The following is a 5,851-nucleotide window of genomic DNA, read 5'->3' on the forward strand; positions in this document are numbered from 1 at the left end:
CGCTGTGACCCTCACTGTAGATTATTAACCCTCACATTTAATCTGACTGAATTAAAAGATGTGAGGTCTGAAGTCAACCTGCTCCCAAACTTTTCCCCCTCCTTTAATTTAAGTGTTAATTAGAAGCAGAGCAGCTGACATCATCAATCACCAGGTCATGTGGGGATTTAATTGGATGATTCGCTTCGCCGTTACCTCCCAAAAAGAAGAAGTTAGTTTAGGAGGAACATTATTATCATTATAATAACAATAACAATAATAATAACATCACGTCTCCATATGGACCAATTCATCAAACAGAGCCACGCCCTCCTGCAGTTCATTATGTGCCACGTTTTACATTTCATTGGTCACCTTTAGGCCGTGAGTGTTGTCCTGAGGCTCGAGAACGAAAACACAAATCAACGAGGAAACAAACGCCCACGCGGTAGAAAAGGTCATTCTTTCTCTCATTAATCACCAAATTAATTCGCAGCGTTCCGCGTGAATGACATGAAAAAAACGCTCCGGAGAGGAAGGTGATGACAAACGCAACAACTGCAATAATAATCCTGGAAATAATGGCATTAGTTACAGTGCGCGTTACCGCTCATCGCCGGGTCAAGACGTTTGGATTTTTTTTTACATGCGTGATTTACGCACAGATAAACACACACACACACACACACACACACGTATATGGTTTCGTCTTTTAACGCATTTTCCCTTTAATTTCGATTTGCTTGAGTTGGATAATTTTGTTTACAGACAGTAAAGCGGTTTTTAAATCTAAAAATATAAACAAACTGAAATAGCATTTGAATACAATCATTCCATCCAATTGACCTTTATCAGAAACTGTTTTTAAACATATATATCAAACAATTGATCAAGAAAACACATTTATACATATATAATTGTATTCCTAAGAATTAAAGGTTTTATTGTGAGGTTTTATATTATAACTAGTTTACATTTATGTGGTGTTGAGGCCACTGTGGCTGCGTTTGTGTCTCCTGTTGCAAAACGAACAAAAAAAAAACAGAAAGAAAGAAGTGTGTGCTCGCGCAGCAGCAGCGTGTCGGCCTGTGTTATGAAACTAAACAGCTGTAAACGCCCCTCAGTATAACATGATACACGGGATACACTGTAAGTGTGTGTGTCTGTGTCTGTGTGCGCGGCCTCACAAAGGTGTGTGTTGATGAGGCTCTGCAGGAAATATCTGATCCTACATGGATTTGGCCGCGTGATGGACTGTATCCGCGCGCGCGTGTGTGCGTGTGTGTGTGGCATCAATATTCAACACATACAGTGGCGCGCACAGACATTGCAGGGGACAGGGGGCTCAAGTGAAAACGTCATAATCATAAATGGAAAATAATGAAATTACAGTGCGACTTCTTCTGACTTCTCCTCATATATGTGTATATATATTTATATATATATATATATATATACATATATATATACATACATATATATATATATATATATATAAATATATTAATTTATGGATAGGGACGAGGTATATTAATAAATATGTAAGCATGTAAATATGCTAAGTTATCGCCTGAGGCTAATTTCGGCTTATATAAGGGATCAAAATGAACAAAAACATTGGGACATGAGAGCTCACAAAAATACAAACGTAAATAAAATAATATAATATTATAGGTTTTTAGTTTTTTGAATGAAATGAAATAATTATTATTCAACACCTAAATATGTTTTTTTCTTTTAAATAGAATGGGTGTCTTCTTATGTAGTGAAAATAAATTAATAAACACATTTCAGCCCTGCCCCCTCGGAACATCTGTGCACACCACTGCCACATATTTATTTAATACAATGACCATATGCAGATATTTAATGGCTCTACACGATTACTGCATTAAAATTATTCCAAATCACACAGTAAATGCAATATTTGGGCATTTTTACACAATTTTAATTGAGAATGGAAGATTTATAAGACACATAAAACAAAAAGCTCTTTCAAATTTATCACAAGAAGTATTGTGTGTGTCTTTGTTAGGACCAAAACCTGGTTCTAATGAGGCAGAACCTCATTTCTTATGGAACTTATTAAGTTAAGGGCTTGAGCTGTGGATAGATTAAGATTTAAGGTAAAGGTTAAGCATTACCTGGTTATGTTGAGGCTGTGCGTGTGGGGGTGGGCTCTGTTAAGTCAGGACAGTGTGACAGTGAACCAGCCTCTGCACAGTGAAGCTGGGGGAAGCTAAAAGGAACTCAGCCATGTGACGTTTGATAATTTCCACCTGTGATTTTCCTGCTGTCAGAATAAAGGCCTGTTGTTGCAGCTCAGAGGCTCCAGTGTGAGACGCTGCAGTGAAATCCTCGCAGCCTGCAGATATCAGGCTTCTTTGTAATATTTTAAAAGGACGTTGAAGCTTTTTATCAGGCCGATATCAAACCATTTTTTTCCCGAGCTGTCCTTAAACGCACCATCACAGTTGCACAGGTGTTCCCTCCTCATGTCTCCTTCTTCTTGTCTTGTGCCTTGAGGTGATGCTTCATCATCTCCACACAGTGAGCTGTCACTGGTCGAGGCTTCATGTGACGTCATTAGTGAAGGTGTGTGGATCGTCTTTTTTGTATCAGTACTTTTAATTAAAACGTCCAAATACTGACTCAAATACTTTGACACCAGCGCTGCAGTATTATTATTTTTGTTATCAACAAACATTCCATTTATCTACATTATTCAACAACAGTAATAATCATTTCCTCTAGGCCTCTTCTTAATGTGATGTGTTTATCATTTTAATTCAGATTAAAAAGATTCACACAGAAACACTAAATTATATAAGAAGTGCACAAATCTGAGAAGATATTTAATATAAAACAATATTTTGAATAGATTCATGTTGATTGACTCATGGAGGAAAACACGTTTTCTCTTAATTACACTTTAATCATTTGAAAGTTTTAAATACTAATTGTTAAAAGTAGAATATTTGTCCAGTTTTGCTCCGTCCATGACTCGAGCCGCTCCATTTTCATTCTGATTCTCATGAAACACAAAGAAGTCTCTGTGGCGCAATCTGGTTAGCGCGTTCGGCTGTTAACCGAAAGGTTGGTGGTTCGAGCCCACCCAGGGACGGAGGATACTTTATGGGGCGACCCATGGCCAAGAGGAAAGGAAATAAACTTGTAGCCGTAAGGTGGTTTAAATCCTGGGCTGGGTTCCCCTGAACTTTGCCCACTCCTGCACCGTGTGTGTGTAAAAATAACCAATAGACATTTTCAATAGGAAACTCAAACACACACAGTCTATGTTCATGATACTCAGATTGCGGCTTTGTCTGATCCTCCTGAGATAATCATGGACTTCCTCAGTGAAGACGTCCTCTTGAAGGAAACTCAAACATTCTAAAATAGACCTCTACCTTCATGTATATGCAGATCACCTCAGCCATCTTCTGTTCACTAATCTGTAAACACAACAGGTTTCAACAACACCTCTGAAGATACTGTAAACCACTGTATGGATGGTTGTCTTGTTTCTCTGTTACACACACACACACACACACACTGAGAGTGGACTGTGGTTGTCCTTGTTCCTCTGTGATGGCCCAGTGGGAGCCATGTAACATCATAAAGAAGGATATGTGGAGGCTTAAAAAGCAGGATTACAGCATGAAAGCTGAATGTTTCTCCTGTTTGACTCTTGATTAGACTCATTATTATCTAATTATTCCATCAACTCAGAGTCCACAGTGTGCAATCTGATACCACACACTGGATTTATGCCGTTTCCAAATCAAATTAATTGTATTATTACGCTATCCTAAAAGCAGTATATGTTATGAAAAGAAAACAGTATGTGGATTAGTTTACCTGGCTGTGTTTATCTTTAAGGGTTAATGGACCGTTCACTGATGACTGACTTTCACCTGCAAACGCTGAAATAAAAATAAGGTCAAAACTGTCACATTTATGCTCTGAATGCAGACTGGTCAGTGCACGGTCAGCAAAACAGTGAGCAGATGTTTGACTGCTCTGTCGTCTGTAACACACTCTTTATTAGAAGTGACACATATAGACTTATACCACTTATTTTAGACAAAACATTAAAGTCAAAAAAATCATTTAATCTTTCCATCAGTGACCTCCATGCACTGGGCTTTGTGTCTGCAATACAGCTATACATATCATTTATTTAAAAAATATACACTTTTTAGTAAATTTGGGAATTTTAGGACGTGGTGAGATGATTTATACATTTATTATTTATTATTTATTCATGATATAAAGTAACAAAAATAGTGTTTTTCTTTTTGTTCATAAAAACGAGCCTAGTGAACGTTTTTTACAAATTTCACAAATTCAGCCCGATTTGGAACATTTTGAGTATTTTTGCTCAGGTGTGTTTATATATAGTTATTGGTGAAAACAACACTCTATGTTTCACATTCTTATAGCTTCTGTTTAAACTGTATATGTTTAAACATAGTCATGGAAAAGTGCTCTGAGATCTATGGGTTCAATAAATTCAGTGTCAATAAAAGGTCAGCGGCCAGGCTTTGTTTCTATTAGTCTCAAACTGTCGGGTTTTAAATGATTCTGTTTGAGATTAAAAAGACTGACCAACATTCAGCAGATTGAAAACACACACACACACACACACACACTGTGCACACACATGGCCAAATCTATTTATAGGTAATGATGGGAGGCTGCTGCTGCGTTGCTCTGTGATCAGCACTGACCACAGGATGAACGGACGCTCCGTCCAAACTCGACTGCAGACTCGAGACCTTCGCGACCTTTGATGTGTAGAAGCAAAAAAAACGGGATATTTTTAGTTAAAAAAACAAACACTTTGGTTGTTTTGTGAGTTAAATGTGTTTTGGTTGTTTTGTGAGTTAAATGTGTTTTGTACATTTTCCTAAGGGTGATTTATTTCTTCCTGCAAAGAAACCCTCACTCTATTATTTGTTAGTTGCACAAGGTTATGGATGTTTGCAAAAATGAAGCTGAACGATCTGCAGACAAACCTCATGTTGTTTTGTTCTAATGTTGTCTAAGTTCACTTAACAATAAGTAAATACCTCCGCATATTATTAGTATGAAGGATAAAATGGTGTCTTGACATTAATTTGCATGTTGCAGTTACACCATTTTTTGTTTTACTTGCCACTGCAACAAAACAAAAAAGTATGTCGCAGCGTTATGACTCTTATTATTTGTCCATTAGTTCCACGAGTTTGACTCTGAAATGAACCGAGAAGCACTTTGATTTTCAGGAGCATGTGAACGCCACTGACAGCGAGACTCACGACAGGGTTCCGGGCGCCACTTTACGACATGTCAGGATCTTATAAAGGATTTATAAATGGTTTATAATCAATAATTTGGTTCTTCACAATTTATAATTAATCAATAAACAAGACAATGCATCAATATGGTTTCACTTTATGGTAAAATTGTGTTACCAATGCATTAATATTTATAAATATCAACAAACACTGTACACACACAGGCTCATTTTTTGGCAAGCAGCTGATCACCATTTCCCAAATTTTGCTCTGTCATAACATATTTTAATTTTATAAAATAATAAACACATCATTTATTTTTTTTATTGATTATTTATACAGTTTTTACACTGACATGGTCTCACTATTTGGCAAGATTGCTATACAGCTTTCAAAGCATTAGCTTTAGTAATAAATCATACCAGTGTACACAGTGCAGACCTATGACTCACTATTTGGCAAGCCCCTAATAATTTCCCCTTTTATACAACAACATCTTATTAATGAGTTGTAAAGTGTTTTTATAACCACACGTAAAGTGTGTTGTGTTGTAAAGTGGCACCAGATTTTGTTTACAAAAGCTTGTACAG

At 36.9% G+C, this 5,851-nt stretch overlaps 1 non-coding gene across 1 annotated transcript; it reads left to right on the forward strand.

Annotated features, from left to right (window-relative positions):
* Window positions 1-3,028: 3,028 nt before the first annotated feature.
* trnan-guu lies at window positions 3,029-3,103 on the forward strand. Its single transcript has one exon. It is a non-coding gene; the product is annotated as a tRNA-Asn (tRNA).
* Window positions 3,104-5,851: the final 2,748 nt, after the last annotated feature.

This window comes from Solea senegalensis, linkage group LG12 (assembly GCF_019176455.1).
Source record: "Solea senegalensis isolate Sse05_10M linkage group LG12, IFAPA_SoseM_1, whole genome shotgun sequence".
NCBI lineage: Eukaryota > Metazoa > Chordata > Actinopteri > Pleuronectiformes > Soleidae > Solea > Solea senegalensis.